The sequence below is a fragment of the Schistocerca piceifrons genome, chromosome 5, assembly GCF_021461385.2.
Source record: "Schistocerca piceifrons isolate TAMUIC-IGC-003096 chromosome 5, iqSchPice1.1, whole genome shotgun sequence".
Classification (NCBI taxonomy): Eukaryota; Metazoa; Arthropoda; class Insecta; order Orthoptera; family Acrididae; genus Schistocerca; species Schistocerca piceifrons.
In genome coordinates this window covers 485154432-485174686 of record NC_060142.1, presented here as the reverse complement: position 1 = coordinate 485174686, position 20255 = coordinate 485154432, and the positions used below count along the sequence as shown (strand labels likewise).

The window sequence follows — 20255 nt, the reverse complement described above, 5'->3', positions numbered from 1 at the left end:
GAATCTAAAGTGTCGCATGATGTGTTAACGCGTTCCTGCTTGGATGTGTTGGGTGATTCGTTGACTTTTACTGTGTAAAATAAAATCTTTGTTACTGTTGTTTTGCACAAGCTCACCTACTGCATGACTGGTTAACGGTGGGCCAGCTGCCTGCCGGTGTGGCCGAGCGGTTCTACGCCCTTCAGTCTGGAACCGCGCGACCGCTACGGTCGCAGGTTCGAATCCTGCCTCGGGCGTGGATGTGTGTGATTTCCTTAGGTTAGTTAGGTTTAAGTAGTTCTAAGTTCTAGGGTACTGATGACCTCAGATGTTAATTCCCATAGTGCTCAGAGCCATTTGAACCTTTTTTTTGGTGGGCCAGCTTTAAACGGTAAACAAACTCTCCATAGTGAAATTCATGGAATAGTAGAATTATCCATGTTAGGATAAACTGCAAGGGCAAATTTCAGCTCATTTTTCCCATCTCAGATTGCCTCAAACACTGTCGGTTTGTTTTCCATGCAGTGATACTCGTTTGCGAGATGGCATTCACATTTCTGAAGGAAGACTAGTGAATAAAGAGCCTGGCACGGCCCAACCTTCGTCTGCCTTCCAAGTTGTTTCTCACATTAGATAACGTTTTTACATTTCTCTTTGACATGAATATGTCTATAGGGCGAACGAACCAGCTCTGCTCGTGACAGATTTCGTCCAACTCCTCCTCTTTTAGTATGTGCCTAAATTAGCTCGACGTGTGGATAGACGGGAGACTAACCTGGGAGCCTGATATAGCATTTGCGGTCGGCCTGCGAGCACAGCCTCATTTGCACCTGCAGCAACACAGCATTTTTCCGTCAATCCACGCACCGCGGCGTCCGCGCCTCATCTCAGACCTCTGCCCGCTAATGAGGTTCCCTGGGTCAGCATCCGGCCGCGTCTGCGATACGGCCATTAAACTTAAAAGCGAGACGCTAGCCTCGCCACGACTCCATGCGGCGCAGTGGGATGTCAGTGGGGTAGCAGGGGGGAGCGTAACTGCGAACACCTGCGCTCGCCCCGCTAACCCCATAACAGGCTGCCGAGCAGAGGGGTTGTGTTGCAGTGCGGTGCTGTGTCAAGTGAAGCCGTGCGGGGGAGGACTCCCCCGCTGTGCGTAGGTGGCGCTGGTGCAGTGTGTCAGTGTGCCACGCCTCGCGCTCCAACCCTCTCCCGCGCCGTGGGGTGCATCTACACATACACATACACACACATAAACACGCACTCTGACTGTAGGGCCAGTTGTCTATCCCTGCAACCTGAAGCCAACTGGCTTACATTACGAGTTCATTTGGGAAAATTTCTGACCTGGAAGCACAAAGATTTTGTGAATAACTCCGATTAAATCGTTTAATAAATTTCTTTTTTACGCCGTTTTGGCTACTGTTATCATCAGATATCAAAAAATTAGAACTTACAAAACGAGGTTCAGTATCAATATTAAAAACCTATACCTACTCAGGACGTCAGCTAGTAGGGCAAAGGCTTTTGATATTGTCAGTGAAACTTGTTATGCAGGCTTCAAGTTTTTGATATCTGATAACAGTGGCCGAAATGGTGCAGTAAAGAAATTTATTAAGCCATCTAGACAGTTTTATTCATAACATCATTCGCAATGATCGTGGACTTATATAGGAAATTCATTTCCTCTATTAACAGAAGTCCAAATACGTTCTACCCTAATTCATCATTTGACCAAAAATCACCTACTATTAACAATTGTGTTTTACCGTGTCTTCTCGGCGTGATTTATTAACAGTCTAAAACTGTTTCAGTGCTATAGACGATAATACGATTCTTCCTTTCAGTCATCGCACGAACGGTGAAATAGTAGATACGGAGACCAGTGTTCGTGGAATAGAAGAGCCACTACAACCACTTAATAGTGGGAAACCACAAGGATCAGTTGAGATACCTGTAAGATTCTTCAATGATGATGCGAAAGGACTTGCTTCCCGTCTATCAGTAGTTCATCGCTGGTAGCTGGAACACGGAAGAGCACGTAGCTACTGGAAAAAAGCGCAGATCATCCTGCTTATAAGAAGGTCCGTAGAAGAGATGCAGATGATTGTATGCCTATATCGCTGACCTCAATTTACATCTACGTCTAAATCTTGATATATTTCTTGTCTATTATATTCGCGTTCTGCGCAAGAGAAAAATGATTGTCTATATTGCTGTGTATGTGCCTTAATCTCTCTTATCTTACCATCGACGTGAATGAGTGACAATTTACGATCGTGGGAGCAGAATGGTTCAAAATGTTCAAATGTGTGTGAAATGTTATGGGACTTAACTGCTAGGGTCATCAGTCCCTAAGCTTACACACTACTTAACCTAAATTATCCTAAGGACAAACACACACACCCATGCTCGAGGGAGGGCTCGAACCACCACCGGAGTTGAATGGTCACGCTGTCTTCCTCGAGTAGAGGTTCCTGGGGACTACGTAGCCTTTCTTCCAAGCTGGTGGAGATTCCACGCAGGGTCCATGGATTCACGAGGTTGTCTCCATACCCGTACACGTCCATTCACTCGATACAATTTGAAACGAGACTCGTCCAACCAGGCAACATGTTTCCGGTCATCAACAGTCCAATGTCGGTGTTGACGGGCCCAGGCGAGGTGTAAATCTTTCTGAGTGCAGTCATCAAGAGTACACGAATGGGCCTTAGACTCCGGAAGCCCATATCGATGATGTTTCTTTGAATGGTTTGCACGCTGAAACTTGTTGATGGCCCGGCACTGAAGTCTGCAGAAATTTTGCGGAAGGGTTGCACTTCCGTCATGTTGAAGGATTCTCTTCAGTCGTCGTTGGTCCCGTTCTTCCAGGATCTTTTTCCGCCCGCAACGATGTCGGAGATTTGATGTTTTACCGGATTCCTGATACTCACCGTACAGTCGTGAAATGGTCGTATGGCAAAATCCCTACTTCATCGCTACCTCGGGGACGCTGTGTCCCATCACGCATGCGCCGACTATAACACCACGATCAAACTCACGTAAATCTTGATAACCTGTCATTGTAGCAGGAGTAACCGATCGAACAACTATGACAGACACTTGTTGTTTTATGTAGGCATTGTCGACCGCAGCGCCGTATTCTGCCTCTTTACATATCTCTGTATTTGAATACGCATGACTATACCAGTTCCTTTGGCGCTTCAGTGTGTAAGCGATTTTTTTTATTTTTTTTAAACAAGTGAAGTAATCAACGTAAATCTCTTTTACATTATTTATTGATTCGTGGACGATATTTCCTCATACTCCTAAGAAACCGAGTCATCATTAGCCCGGTTCTAGGCGCTTCAGTCTGGAACCGCGCGACCGCTGCGCTCGCAAGTTCGAATCCAGCCTCGGGCATGGATGTGTGTGATATCCTTAGGTTAGTTAGGTTTAAGTAGTTCTAAGTTCTAGAGGACTGATGACCTCAGATGTTAAGTCCCATAGAGCTCAGACCCATTTGAACCATCATTAACCCTTATTCGAAATGTGTCCATAACGACGGAAGTTCTGCAGCCTGCATATGTTATCTGAAAAAAGAAAGATCGTAATCAATAGGATATTGCTCACGGAATAATAGCACAGTTTTGTTTTTTAAATTTGACACAACAATAAAATTTGAGGGCATCCGAAGCATTTGTAGTTTGATCGTGTGTTTTTGGTCAATTTTTGTAATGACCAATGAGAAAATAAAATAAAAAGAGCCTGTTACTCCTTGTGGACATTCCAGAGGTATAATCCTGCCAAATTTCAGAAAGATATCTTTGTTAGTGTGTGCATAATCCATTCCGACAGCAGGAAATACATCGTATTTCACGTTAACAGAATGAGTTACGGGCACACTAACAAAGACATCTTTCTGAAATTTGGCTGAATTATTCGTCCGGCAAGAAACAATAGGCTATTTTTTATTTCATTATTCATTGGTTATTACAAAAAACATTACGTCAAACACACTGCAAAACAACATAATTGTTTCAAACGTCTGTCATTTTATTATTTTGTCAAATTTCGAAAACTCTTACATCCCACAGATGAAACATTTTTCTTTTAAAAAAATCAGCTACGATTTGCAGAGTGCAGAACTTCCGTCACGGACAGGCCTCATACTGTACAGAGCAGCTCTAACTCCTCGGATAGCTGGGATCCTAACGACGACTGATTTTCTTCTAAAAAAATCAGGAAATGTTGTCCAGGGATCAACAAATCATGCGCAAAAGATTTAAGTTGATTGTCTGACTAGTTTTTCCAAAAAATAGTAAAAATCGTTTACAAACTACTGGCCATTAAAATTGCTACTCCACGAAGATGATGTGCTACAAACGCGAAATTCAACCGAAAGGAAGAAGATGCTGTGATATGAAAATGATTAGTTTTTCAGAGCATACATACAAGGTTGGCACCGGTGGCGACACCTACAACGTGCTGACATGAGGAAAGTTTACAACCGATTTCTCATACACAAACAGCAGTTGACCGGCGTTGCCTGGTAAACGTTGTTGTGATGCCTCGTGTAAGGAGGAGAAATGCGTACCATCAAGTTTCCGACTTTGATAAAGGTCGGAATGTAGCCTATCGCGATTGCGGTTTATCGTATCGCGACATTGTTGCTCGCGTTGGTCGAGGTCCAATGACTGTTAGCGGAATAGGGAATCGGTGGGTTCAGGAGGATAATACGGAACGCCGTGCTGGATCCCAACGGCCTCGTATCACTAGCAGTCGAGATGACAGGCATCTTATCCGCATGGCTGTAACGGATCGTGCAGCCACGTCTCGATCCCTGAGTCAACAGATGGGGACGTTTGCAAGACAACAACCATCTGCACGAACAGTTCGACGAAGTTTGCAGCAGCATGGACTATCAGCTCGGAGACCATAGATGCAGTTACCCTTGACGCTGCATCACTGACAGGAGCGGCTGCGATGGTGTTCTCAACGACGAACCTGGGTGCACGAATGGCAAAACGTCATTTTTTCGGATGAATCCAGGTTGTGTTTACAGCATCATGATGGTCGCATCCGTGTTTGGCGACATCGCGGTGAACGCACATTGGAAGCATGTATTCGTCATCGCCACACTGGCGTATCACCTGGCGTGTTGGTATGGTGTGCCATTGGTTACACGTCTCGGTCACCTCGTGTTCACACTGACGCCACTTTGAACAGTGGCTCTACCCTCCATTCGATCCCTGCGAAACCCTACATTTCAGCAGGATAACGTACGACCGCATGTTGCAGGTCCTGTACGGGCCTTTCTAGATACAGAAAATGTTCTACTGCTGCCCCGGTCAGGACATTCTCCAGATCTCTCACCAATTGAAAACGTCTGGTCAATGGTGCCCGAGCAACTGGCTCGTCACAATACGCCAGTCACTACTCTTGATGAACTGTGGTATCGTGTGGAAGCTGCATGGGCAGCTGTACCTGTACACGCCAACCAAGCTCTGTTTGACTCAATGCCCAGGCGTATCAAGGCCGTTATTATGGCCAGAGGTGGTTGTTCTGGGTACTGATACCTCAGATCTATGCACCCAAATTGTGTGAAAATGTAATCACATATCAGTTCTAGTATAATATATTTGTCCAATGAATACGCGTTTATCATCGGCATTTCTTCTTGGTGTAGCAGTTTTAATGGCCAGTAATGTAATATAAGCTGACTGAAAAGAATAGACCCTTCATAACAGGCCGGAGGGAGACAAACGCGAAATAACTGTTGCTACGACGTTGTCTACAACGGCGATGCAGTGTACCTGAAACTGCTTCCCTACTCTCATTTCCCGAACTTGGCCTCTTTTTAACGTTTCCATTAAAGTGTGAGAGACGGTATCAGACACAGAGCATACTTGTAAGATCAATGGAAAAGCCGTACAATTTACACTGAGTTGGCATTTGCCATGGGATGGCGATATACACACTGTATGTACAGATGGCGGTAGTATCGTGTACACAAGATACAAGAGGGCGGTGACTAGCGGAGCCGTCATTTGTAGTCAGGTGAATCTACACTCCTGGAAATTGAAATAAGAACACCGTGAATTCATTGTCCCAGGAAGGGGAAACTTTATTGACACATTCCTGGGGTCAGATACATCACATGATCACACTGACAGAACCACAGGCACATAGACACAGGCAACAGAGCATGCACAATGTCGGCACTAGTACAGTGTATATCCACCTTTCGCAGCAATGCAGGCTGCTATTCTCCCATGGAGACGATCGTAGAGATGCTGGATGTAGTCCTGTGGAACGGCCTGCCATGCCATTTCCACCTGGCGCCTCAGTTGGACCAGCGTTCGTGCGGGACGTGCAGACCGCGTGAGACGACGCTTCATCCAGTCCCAAACATGCTCAATGGGGGACAGATCCGGAGATCTTGCTGGCCAGGGTAGTTGACTTACACCTTCTAGAGCACGTTGGGTGGCACGGAATACATGCGGACGTGCATTGTCCTGTTGGAACAGCAAGTTCCCTTGCCGGTCTAGGAATGGTAGAACGATGGGTTCGATGACGGTTTGGATGTACCGTGCACTATTCAGTGTCCCCTCGACGATCACCAGTGATGTACGGCCAGTGTAGGAGATCGCTCCCCACACCATGATGCCGGGTGTTGGCCCTGTGTGCCTCGGTCGTATGCAGTCCTGATTGTGGCGCTCACCTGCACGGCACCAAACACACATACGACCATCATTGGCACCAAGGCAGAAGCGACTCTCATCGCTGTAGACGACACGTCTCCATTCGTCCCTCTATTCACGCCTGTCGCGACACCACTGGAGGCGGGCTGCACGATGTTGGGGCGTGAGCGGAAGACGGCCTAACGGTGTGCGGGACCGTAGCCCAGCTTCATGGAGACGGTTGCGAATGGTCCTCGCCGATACCCCAGGAGCAACAGTGTCCCTAATTTGCTGGGAAGTGGCGGTGCGGTCCCCTACGGCACTGCGTAGGATCCTACGGTCTTGGCGTGCATCCGTGCGTCGCTGCGGTCCGGTCCCAGGTCGACGGGCACGTGCACCTTCCGCCGACCACTGGCGACAACATCGATGTACTGTGGAGACCTCACGCCCCACGTGTTGAGCAATTCGGCGGTACGTCCACCCGGCCTCCCGCATGCCCACTATACGCCCTCGCTCAAAGTCCGTCAACTGCACATACGGTTCACGTCCACGCTGTCGCGGCATGCTACCAGTGTTAAAGACTGCGATGGAGCTCCGTATGCCACGGCAAACTGGCTGACACTGACGGCGGCGGTGCACAAATGCTGCGCAGCTAGCGCCATTCGACGGCCAACACCGCGGTTCCTGGTGTGTCCGCTGTGCCGTGCGAGTGATCTTTGCTTGTACAGCCCTCTCGCAGTGTCCGGAGCAAGTATGGTGGGTCTGACACACCGGTGTCAATGTGTTCTTTTTTCCATTTCCAGGAGTGTAGTTCAAAAAATGGTTCAAATGGCTCTGAGCGCTATGGGACTTAACTTGTGAGGTCATCAGTCCCCTAGAACTTAGAGCTACTTAAACCTAACTAACCTAAGGACATCACACACATCCATGCCCGAGGCAGGATTCGAACCTGCGACGTAGCGGTCGCGCGGTTCTAGACTGTAGCGCCTAGAGCCGCTCGGCCACTTCGTCCGGCGTGATTCTAGTGAAAAGGTTTTAGAAGTAATTGTGGCCGCACGACGGGACGTGGTATGGTAGTTGTAGCTAGAGGCATGGACATTCCATTTCAGAAATCGATAGGGGATTCAATATTTTGATATTCACAGTGTCAAGATGTGCCGAGAATACCAAATTTCAAGCATTACCCCTCACCTTGGACGACGCAGTGGCCAATGATCTTCAATTAACGACCGAGAGCAGCGGCGTTGGCGTAGAGTTGTCAGTGCTAATAGCCAAGCATCACAGCTTTTAATAATTCTAGAAATTAATGTGGGACGTGCGACGAAAGTATCCTTTAGGAAATTTCGACGAAATCATGCGTTAATGGACAATGGTAGCAGATGAATGGAGCGAGTGCCTTTGCTAAAAGCCCGACATCGCATGCAGCGTCTCTCCTGGTCTTGTGACCGTTGCGGTTGGACCATAGACATCTAGATCTACATCTACATGGATACTCTGCAAATCACATTTAAGTGCCTGGCAGAGTGTTCATCGAACCACCTTCACAATTCTCTACTATTCCAATGTCGTATAGCGCGCGGAAAGAATGCACACCCATATCTTTCCGTACGAGCTCTGATTTCCCCCATTTTATCGTGGTGATCGTTCCGCCCTATGTAGGTCGGTGTCAACACAATATTTTCGCATTCAGAGGAGAAAGTTGGTGATTGGAATTTCGTGAAAAGATTCCGTCGCAACGAAAAACGCCTTTCTTTTAATGGTGTCCAGCCCAAATCCTGTATCATCTCTGTGACACTCGCTACCATATTTCGCGATAATACAAAACGTGCTGCCTTTTTTTGAACTTTTTCGATGTACTCCGTCAGTCCTACCTGGTAAGGATCCCACACTGCGCACCAGTATTCTAAAAGAGGACGGACAAGCGTGGTGTAGGCAGTCACCTTAGTAGGTCTGTTACGTTTTCTGTCGTGCCAATAAAACGCAGTCTTTGGTTAGCCTTCCCCACAACATTTTCTATGTGTTCTTTCCCATTTAAGTTGTTCGTAATTGTAATACCTAGGTATTTAGTTGAATTTATGGCTTTTAGATTAGAGTGATTTATCGTGTAACCGAAGTTTAAAGAGTTCCTTTTAGCACTCATGTGGATGACCTCACACTTTTCGTTATTTAGGGTGAACTGCCACTTTTCGCACCATTCAGGTATTTTTTCTTAATCGTTTTGCACTTTGTTTCGATCTTCTGATGACTTTATTAGTCGATAAACGACAGCGTCATCTGCAAACAACCGAAGACGGCTGCTTAGATTGTCTCCCAAATCGTTTATGTAGATAAGGAACAGCGAGTGAAAAACCGTAGTCTGGACAAATGAGTCCCGATAACAGTTGGTAAGAGTAATGGTCGGTTTCGAGTGTGGCGCAGACCTCCCGAAGCAATGGACCGAAGTTGTCAACCAGGCATTGTGCGAGGAGGTGGTGGCTCAATAATAGTGTGGGCTGTGTTTACATGGAATGGACTGGGTCTTCTGGTCCAACTGAACCGATCATTGACTGGAAATGATTATTTACGGCTACTTGGAGACCATTTGTAGTAGTTGATGGACTTCACGTTTCCAAACAACGATGGAATTTTTATCGATGACAGTGCGCTATGTGACCGGACGACAATAATTTGTTGTTCATAGCTTTCGAAAACTTTATGGACAATGGTTTGGCCACCCATATCGCGCGAGATGAATCCTGTTTGATGCACAAAATAGAGCACTGGCAGCACTTTCTTGATTGTGACGGCTACAGCGCCAACATAGCTCAGTATTTCTACAGGGATTTACAAGGATTTTTAGAGTCCATGCCTTGTCAAGTTGCTGCACTACACGGGGTAAAAGTATGTCCGGCACGATATTAGGAGGTATCCCGCTACTTTCGTGACCTATACCACACCCATATAAGAAGAGGAGGTCTGAAGAAAAGCTTTCTCGTAAAGTGTAAGTGTTTAAGGGGGGTAGGATGTCAAACGGGTCGACTTGGAGCAGGAGAGTCACCACAGAACATTTTAATTTCTACTGTCTATACTTTTACAAATAAATTCATAAAACTTTGTCACCATGACCAGGAAGGATTGAGGACTCACACTTATCGCAGTGGAAGTTCAAAAACGTAGCAAAATACCTTTTTTTTACATGTGAAATTTCATCATTTTTTCACTTATTACTGGCCGCATCTGTTGCTAAAGGTGCACTTTTCTTCCCAAGTAAGAGAGATTCCTCGATGAATTTTTCATAGCATACGAACAGTAGTTACAGGTGTATGAAACTCTAGAATTTTCCAAATCTATTAAAAAACGGTGGAGAAAATTGAGATAATTAACTATAAAACTTGAGTTTTTTTCTAAACATGAGGTTTAAACTGTAACGGTTCATTCATTTTTTCATAAATTAAATAAATTGTAGAGTTTGATACACATGTAACTATACTTTGTATGCTGTGCAAAAGTCATCGAACAATCTTTGTTACTTAGGAAGGAAAGTGTACCTACAGCAACAAATGCAGCAAATAGTAAGTGAAAAAATGATGAAATTTCACATGTAAAAAAAATGTGTTTTGTTACGATTTTGAGCTTCCACTGCTATGAGTATGAATTCTGAATCCTTCCTGGTCATGCTGTTAAAGTAATATGAATTTATTTGTAAAACTATAGACAGTGGAAATTAAAATGTCCTGTGGTGCCTCTCCTGCTCCAAGTCGGCCCGTTTGACGTCCTACCCCCCCCCCCTTAACCATTTCTGGTTTCTTGAGCGAGAATATGTGTGGGTGTTTTTGTGAGAATATCAGAGTACGTAGGTGCGTGCGTGTATGCGTGAGTGGAAGGCCGCATATGCGAGTGGGCGTGCTCTATAATGACGAGAGCGAGTGCGTAATTGCTCGAGGCAACGGGAGGCACGAGTCGGAGGGAGGAGGGAGGGAGGGAGAAGGAGGGAGAGGGAGAGAGAGAGAGAGAGAGAGAGAGAGAGAGAGAGAGAGAGAGAGAGAGGGAGAAGTGGGGGACGACTAGAGCCCGGGGCTTGGTAGCGGCAGCGGCTGCGTAGGCAGGTCAGCTGCCGACCCACGTTGGCTCACCTCTGCCCACGGCGCCGCAGCCACCGCCAGCGCAGGGCGTGGCGAGGAATCAATAGCAGGCTGCGCGCGCTGGCTCGCACGCACACGCACGCACGCACACACGTACGCTCCTGCGAGGCGGCAGGCCCTCCGGCAGACGGATGGCTCCCCAGCCGTCCGCCGTGACTCAGCCGCTGTGTACACAAGCACCAGCACCGGTCCCCGACGGACCGTCTCTTATTTCGAGGATTCCCGGCGCGGCAACCTCCGACACGAGCTATCACAGCAGTGGACGGCAGGAAGCTCGCCGGTTTCTTTCGTCAACATTAGTGGCCACCCGTTACCTCATCATCAACGCCCGATCGCTACTCTCTGCTGTGCGCTGTGCAGTGGCTTGGGTAGACTGTGGTTGCATCGTAATTAGTAGTGCATCATACTCTGGGATAACTCATCATTGAGTAAAAGAGTGTTCATCGCACAAAAGCGTGTAATCAGCATAACTGCTGGAGCTCATCCATGATCATCCTGCAGACACTTATTTAAAGAGCTAGAGATCTTCACTGTGGCCACACAAAATATATATATATTCACTTATGAAATTTGTTATTAACAATCCGAACGAATTCAAAAGTAATAGCAGTATACATGGCTACAACACTAGGAGAAAGGATGATCTTCACTACACAAGGTTAAATCTAACTTTGGCTCAGAAGGGGGTAAATTATGCTGCCACAAAAGTCTTTGGTCACTTACCTAATAGCATCAAAAGTCTGACAGATAGCCATATAGCATTTAAAAGAAAATTAAAAGAATTTCTTATCGGCAACCCGTACTCATTACACGAATTTTTGGATATAGTAAGTGGGTAATTTCCCCAACTCCCACAAAAAAACAATTAAAAATAACTGTCATGTAATAATTAGTGTAATGTAATATCTTGTATAGACACCTTTTATTAACCTGACGCGTTCCACATCATTACGAAGTGTCGTATTCATGATCTATGGAACAAGTACTAATCTAATCTAATCTAATCTCTAATCTAGTGCATACTGGCACGGATGGAAGTATATGATATTTGAAGCAAAAACGTTCCAACATATATGCATCCACAAAAGAGCAGTTTGCTCCATAGTTTCGAATTTGTGGCTACTGACCGCCACTAAATTCATTATGAGGTGTCGTTATAGTTGCTATATACGTATCATCGTCATCATCATCATCATCATCATCATCATCATCATCATCACCATCTTGAACAGCCCCACGCTGCTTCTGCTTGGAATATAAGCCTCCACATCTAGTCCGGTTTTGCGCCCATCTTTCTGTGTTCACTCTTGTCCAGTCCTCGCCTCTTTTTCCAACTCATTCTTCCACACCTCACACCCATCCATCCCTTGGTCGTCCTCTTCTTCATTTCCTTTGCATCCACATTTCTCAGAGGACCAATCCTCGTCAAAGTTGTGGGAGGCGAGCAACGCTGCGAAGTAGGGGATGGCCCACAGGGGCGAAGTACAGAAGGGACTTAGTGCCCTAGGACCGATGCGGCAGCAGTGGTCCTGTTGGAACTCCGAAAAGTGGCGGATATAGGAAATCTGCTGAAGCTAGCTAACAGTGGATCCACAGCCAGCTTTGACCAAGATACCTCGCCTCGGTCTACATATATGTGTATGAGATGTAAATCTTCCGATAAAGACTCCATCTAATCAGCCACTAATTTCACCCATGACATACCTTAACGGGTCCTGGACGTCATGGCGTGTAGTTTTTACTAGTGGTTTGAAATTTAATAATTCAAAAACTTTAATAGTTATTGGCATGGATCTTTAACCGAATAATTAGTATACTTGACCTCTATGCGAAAAAAGTTAGAAAATGTGGAACATATAGTGCAGTGAATATTGGTTTTCATATTACGTACTGACTTATGTGTAATTTTTACCCAGCCGCTGTGACCGAGCGGTTCTAGGCGCCTCAGTCTCGAATCGCGCTACCGCTAAAGTCGCAGATTCGAACCCTGCCTCGGGCTTGGATGTGTGTGATGTCTTTAGGATAGTTAGGTTTAAGTAGTTCTAAGTTCTAGGGGACTGATGACCTCAGATGTTAAGTCCCATAATGCTCAGAGCCATTTGGACCATTTTTGTAATTTTTATTTTAGGTACACTGTACTTCCACACTGTTCAAAATAATAGGTGGAAACAAATTTTATTCTTTCAATTATTAACTGACGAAACAGTATCAGGAGTATTTATCAATTTGTTGTTCGATATATTTGAAGATTGCTCTTTAGAAGTCACTGTTTTCTTTTAACTATTTCAGTACATAGGACACGCTCCATCTTAAAATATTTAATACATTTTTGAATAATTTGGTTCACTGTGTAGGCAAGCACTATAGTATTAACACGCAATATTCTCTTTCTTTAACTATAATACTGGGTGAGATAATGATACCTAAGTATGTAAAAACTTTGAGCACAGGAAATGGGAACTAAAGATTGTATGCCACTATCTTCTCAATGATAACATGTCAATACATTCCAGCTCCATAATGTTGCTAATTGTGAGTGTCCCATTCATCTTCTTTGGTTATCTGTCATTTCTTTGTTATTGTGGCCTCCTTTGTCACGCTTTCAGCAGAACTTGGCCTCACCTCATTTCGTTCATTTCGCTGCAGAGTAACAATTTCTTCATTTTGACGATTTGCGACAAGACAGTCGTGTTGATTGCCGTAAAATTTACCACTGTAATTAAACTTGTTCGTGTTTGGCATTTTACGATGTCAAATGATTGAAATACGCAGTCATAACAACAAATTTACAGCGCGAACGCAAGCGAAGAAACAGTAAACTGCAGTAATCTACTTGCATCGACAGAGAGATCGAGTGCAATAAAACCCTGCGCATAGTACAGTCGATATGTTCTTCAAGGAAATTGCACAAACGAGTTGCTGTGGAAATAGCGGTGTTAAAATTAAATAACGAGATGTAGTAGGCAAGGTTTTATGTCCGGCTGTGGTGTGACAGCTAGGCATTCGTGCGCCGCATCTGCTTTAGAAAGGGATTTGAACATGAAGATGATGAGGTTCTAAATAACACATATATTTTTTAGAAACAGGCAAAATCAGAGAGTACAGTTAAACAAAAACAAAATTTCCATTTTGTGGTCCCTCATGACCTCCGGGTCCGCTTAATAATGAATCTATATTACTAAATGAATAGCCAAGTTCAATGCTCCCAGTCCGCGTTGCAGGCTGCCTACTTTACGGCTTCCAGCGGCAACAAAAACTTGATTTTCAGTATTTCACATAACTATTGTCCGAACTTAAAAATTTAAAACGTTGCAGTAATCTACTCATTAAGAGGTATAGTTTCACGTTAACGGTTTAACACAGTCAGACGTTAGAGTTAGCAACTGTGTATGTGTCTTGAGGATGTGTAACTGAGGGCACACAAAGCATTCGGACTGTATTCATCCACTATTAGAAAAAGCGAGCACTTAGCAACTTCCAACAAACTTTACATATAATTTCAAATCTTTTTGAACTTCTTTTTCGCTTACACGCTTAACGTCAAACATTTCACACACTAACACGTTTGTAAAGTACACTAGTGCCATTAAAATTACTACATCAAGAAGAAATGCACATGACAAACGGGTATTCATTGGCCAAATATATTATACTAGAACTGACATGTGATTACATTTTCACGCAATTTGGGTGCATAGATCCTGAAAAATCAGTACCTAGAAAAACCACCTCTGGCGGCAATAACGGCCTTGATACGCCTGGGCATTGAGCCAAACACAGTTTGGATGGCGCGTACAGGTACAGCTGCGCATGCAGCTTCAACACGATACCACAGTTCATCAAGAGTAGTGACTGGCGTATTGTGACGAGCCAGTTGCTCGGCCATCATTGACCAGACGTTTTCAATTAGTGAGAGATCTGGAGAATGTGCTGGCCAGGGCAGCAGTCGAACATTTTCTGTATCTAGAAAGGCCCGTACAGGACCTGCAACATGCGGTCGTGCATTATCCTGATGGTTTCGCAGGATCGAATGAAGGATAGAGCCACGGGTCGTAACACATCTGAAACGTAACGTTCACTGTTCAAAGTGCCGTCAATGCAAACAAGAGGTGACCGGGACGTGTAACAAAATGGTACCCCATACCATCACGCCGGGTGATACGCCAGTATGGTGATGACGAATACACGCTTCCAATGTGCGTTCACCGCGATGTCGCCAAACACGGATGAAACCATTATGATGCTGTAAACAGAACCTGGATTCATCTGAAAAAATGGTGTTTTGCCATTCGTGCACCCAGGTTCGTCGTTGAGTACACCATCGCAGGCACTCCTGTCTGTGATGCAGCGTCAAGGGTAACCGCAGCCATGGTCTCCGAGCTGATAGTCCATGCAGCTGCAAACGTCGTCGAACTGTTCGTGCAGATGATTGTTGTCTTGCGAAAGTCCCCATCTACTGAGTCAGGGATCGAGACGTGGCTGCACGATCCGCTACAGCCATGCGGATAAGATGCCTGTCATCTCGACTGCTAGTGAAACGAGGCCGTTGGGATCCAGCACGGCGTTCCCTATTACCTTCCTGAACCCACCGATTCCATATTCTGCTAATAGTCATTGGATTTCGACCAATGCGAGCAGTAGTGTCGCGATATGATAAACCGGAATCGCGATAGGCTACAATCGCACCTTTATCAAAGTCGGAAACCTGATGGTACGCATTTCTCCTCCTTACACGAGGCATCACAACGTTTCACCAGGCAACTCCGGTCAACTGCTGTTTGTGTATGAGAAATCGGTTGGAAACTTTCCTCATGTTAGCACGTTGTAGGTGTCGCCACCGGTGCCAACCTTGTGTGAATGCTCTGAAAAGCTAATCATTTGCATATCACAGCATCTTCTTCCTGTTGGTTAAATTTCGCTTCTGTGGCAATTTTAATGGCCAGTAGTGTAATTAAAAGTTTGAAGCTGTTTTATAATGGAACGTTGATTATTTGTTGAGTCTGGGGCTTACCAGTACAATACTAAATTAACACGTAAAATGGAAATGCCGCGTGGGTAGGGTCTCCCGTCCGTGTAGACCATTCGCCTGGTGCAAGTCTTTCGAGAGGACGCCACTTCGGCGACTTGAGTGTCGATGGGGGTGAAATGATGATGATAAGGACAACACAACACCCAGGCCCTGAGCGGAGAAAATCTCCGACCCAGCCGGGAATCGAAGTCGGGCCGTTAGGTATGACATTCCGTCGCGCTGACCACTCAGCCACCAAGGGGGACAATTAACACGTACATGTTTAGAGTTTACCGTATGTTTCTGCCAGCCAAAGGAAGTGTGCGCGCCTCGTGCTTGCATTTGGATGCAGTACTGCTCTTGACTCTGCATTCAGTTACAAATTCTTTGAAACACCCGGAGATCATCTCGAAAATCTTGAAAAGGCTTTATAATTTACCGCTGCGGTTCTTCAACTGCATCATCGTTCGTACTACACACTTCACTTCTGAGATTACCGCAAACAGAAAAAAGCCAGAGAAGTGAGATGAAGCGATGCAGAAGACTAAGGTAAAGGCCGTGGTTGACCTATCCATGTAAATAAACCATTACGGTGCGTAAACGATGTAATAAATGGTGGAATTACCGGTATTATTGGTAGCATTGGTAGGGAAAGAAATGTCAATGAATGTTAAGAGAAGAACTGGGAGATGATGACATCTTTGTTTTTCTGTTGTTTGTTTTCACATAATTAGAACTGCACATCACCCACTGTTAGTCCATTGTGTACTTTACATCCATACAGAATATAAATTGCATTGTATAAGTAATAAAAATTAATTGGTGGCGTTACTTCTGCGTTTTTATGTAAGTAAATCAGTTACTTTTGATACAAGTGCAGTTTACATCCGCAAACATAAAAACGCCTGCGTAATTATTGTTGTGATCTTGTACTCAATAGAACGGTCTTCACAGTTACCAAAGGCAAGAGTTTCCTGGTAGTATTGATAAATGCAAAAGTTGTTTATATGAATAACTGAAGTATGTTTTAGATAAGATCGACGTGGTATTGAAGCGATGTTTAATATATTTTGTTTTGCAGTTCTTTTTTAATTTTATTTATTTATTTATTTATTTTGGGGAAACTGCATTTTCTAGAGCTACACAATAAAACTGTATTTTTTATTTGTTTTTATCATTCAACCCTCTACTTCACGTTACACATCAACAATTTTCGAATAAAAACGGAGTTAAACATTGACAATTTCAATTTCGCTATAAATACTGTTTATTTTTAAGTAAAAGAGAGGAGGATAACTATGTAGAACAAAATTGTTCAGTAGATTTCGCGTCTCTTTATATATCCTCACTCATTTTCTAGACAGTCCACCGCTTACGGTTCTTAGGGAAATCTAGTAAGACACTAATCACATACATAAACAAAGCGATCGATATGAGATAACGCCCAATGGGTATGCAACACATCTAACGTAGAGGTAACGTGGGTACGACCTTAACAGATGAGGGAAAAGAATAGTCTACGCTTACTTATAATGGCCTACAGTAGCCTATGGTAGTTTTACAACTCTGATGCTGACCATATTGGCACGTTAGCTGCCATCTTTGTGACTGATCGGCAGCGTAATGTAGTGTCGACCCCGTTAAAGGGGTTGAATGTCCAAAACTAACGAAAGAACAAACGACAACAACAACAACGACAATCACCACGGTTCGATGATAGGGGAGCTGGTGTAGGTGTGAGTGCAGGTGTGATCATTCCGATCTCCTCACTGCGAATGTGTAGATTTAGTAGCGGCGGCCAGGTTATTAAGTTTTAACGGGGTGCAGTGATGCTCTAAGTGCATGCCCAGCGGTCAAGGTGGGAGACTAGCCCACCACCGCTGGCTGCGGCGTGCTGTCAGGATCGCAGCCACCGTTCCCAATAGCACAGCGTGTTTCATTCTTGTTGGGCAAGCAGCGTGGCAGGAGCTCTCTACTGGCTTAAATGCTTCACGGCCACATGGCCAAAACAGAGTGTACTGAGTGGAAAACTTCTCGAATCACCTTTTCCTTGCTCCTGTGATGTCCTATTTCGGAGTCTAAAAACGTACGGGGGGGTTCAGTAGGCAATGCAACACATTTCTTATGAAGAAAGGTTGGATTTATTCAGGATTACAATACACCGTATTATTTCCCACACTTTTGGATACAAAATGCTATTTTTTAACGTAATCCCCTCCCTCTGCTCTGGAACAGCCTGCCGTTCCCGTTACGCCGTTTTCTTTATGAGCCACTTCCCCTCTTTGATGACAGCCACTGATAACGGTGACAATACGTCTGGCACGCTTCTGAACGGTCGCGCATGCCCTACGTGCACAACCGTAGTGCGAGAAGGGAGCTGCAATTTAACATTAATGATCTGAGGTTACTTCAAGAAACCGATAAGGACCATAGTAAAATATCGTCGTCTTGCCTTTCGGGGTATACTGTCTAATTAACGTCACTCATTTATCTACGTGGTGTTTATCTTATCTTCTAAGCACTTTAAGGCTTTTGTGTAGGCTTTCTGTTCTTGAAACCATACTTCTTTTTAAGTTTTCGGAAAATGCTCTCTCTGGCCTGCTATTTTACCATCTCAAGGTGATGAGGGCATCTTGTACAGTGACAGACTCATGGTCCCGTACATTTTCAAGGTATAGGCTATCACTGTATATAACAACACCATGTACCTGCCATTCTTCGTGACTGTTTACGTAATGACTTAGCATCTCCCCTGAAATCCAAACACGCTGTTGTACTATTTTCCTACTGATCCACAATATTTATTCTCAATTTATGGGTCTACACTGGAATACATAACTGCATCATTAACTCAGACATAAAATTAACGCTTTATCCATACTTAGTGCTTCTTTGCTTCCAAATGTCAATAAACACTTCTTAACCATAGCCTGTGTTACTATTTCAGCCTGCTAATGTAGGCTAGTAGTCATCACCAGGAATTGCAGGAAATGGTCAACGTTTGGTTGGATCAACCCCCACTGGACGATGTTGGAGCAGGTTTAGGCTTGTCAGAGTGGCCGTTCCGACCTCGTCATTCTGAGGGAGCAGGTGCAAAACTGGGTAGCAAGAGAAAATTCAACAATGCTCATGTTGCAACCACTTAGACCAGACCATGGGACGCAGGGTACAGCGACACTCCACGTCGACGTCCAGTGGACAGGGTAGCCGTTGAGCCTATAGTCCTTGGCAGTGGTGCACCGTCAGGGTCTTAGCCACCGGCTGCGAACAGAGCTGCCTTGCTCTGACCTGAGCGTTCCTGCTACGTAGTCAGCCTGGAGGTAGCTGATCGCTCAGTCGGTGCTGGCGACGCAGCAACGCTTCACACCCACTCTTCTGGTGGGTGTTGTCGCCAGCCAGAACGGCGCGGCTTGCTGCGGTGTCAATCAGGGAGCGAAGTCTGGGCCCAGACGTATGATTGTTGGCGCCCGGTTACGACATTCGCTAAGCCGGCGTGGCTACTACAGTCCCAGTTCGACCCTCGGGTTCATCGGTGATAGATGTAGGATCTATGACAAGAGATCACGTTGAATAATGCCGACTGAAGGCAGCGCCAACTCTCGCTGTTTGAGCGACGATGCTTCTCCGGACTCACAACGGGAGGCCACGACGTTTGGAACGCGGATTTGCTGTAAACTTCGTACACTCATATTACTCCATTAGGACAACAAAATGTGTAAGCAGTAGCGCGTACTTCTCAAGCGTTATTGAGGAAATCGCAAGATAATTTGGGTCGTCAAATATCGTCAAATATATACCTGTGCGTGGCGGTTTTTTCCACGAAGCGTCGGCAGCCGAGTGGTTAGCGTCTTCCGTAATCGCTAGATCGCTGGATCGAGTCCCACTCGTCAGTTTTTTTTTCTCTTTCTAACACAGTCATGTTCCTTACTATTTATATTACAACTGATGTAATGGGAAAAATACGTGTAATCGGATGAACTTCTATTAAATTTACACTGTTATTTGGCAGTCTACAAATTTTTATTATTAGAAATAATATAATATTCGTAACTACCGACTATTTAACGGCCAAACGCATAAAGTGATACTGAAAATGTATGCTTGTCCGTGATTTGAGAAATCCCTTATACCTGGAAGGAGCCCGAAACGACTTGTTACCTCCAAGTTTCGACCGGCACAGACGGCTTTCGAAAGATGTACAATTAATCGTCGCTTTCGACATTACGAGTATAACTTGCGGGATGGTATTTTTCATAAAAATATGAAAAACGAAGTTCAACGGCACCAGCTGCATTGAATAAATGCTATGTTTCCGCACACGCAAGGTCTTTTGAGGTTTTCCGTGGAAAAACAAACCTCGCTAACATTTTCAAAAACCTCCCTTTCAGCCGATAATTTGAAAGCAAACCATGCATAACGCAGCATTTCCTTAAATATTGACGCTGATCATTGGTCATGCAGTATCGAGTGTGTTTTAATAGCGTCTTC

General features: G+C 44.9%; 1 protein-coding gene across 1 annotated transcript in view; it reads right to left on the bottom strand.

Moving 5' to 3' along the window:
* Positions 1-20255, bottom strand: part of LOC124799095 (neural-cadherin-like) — a 1093765-nt gene that overhangs the window by 903547 nt on the left and 169963 nt on the right. The window lies entirely within an intron of this gene.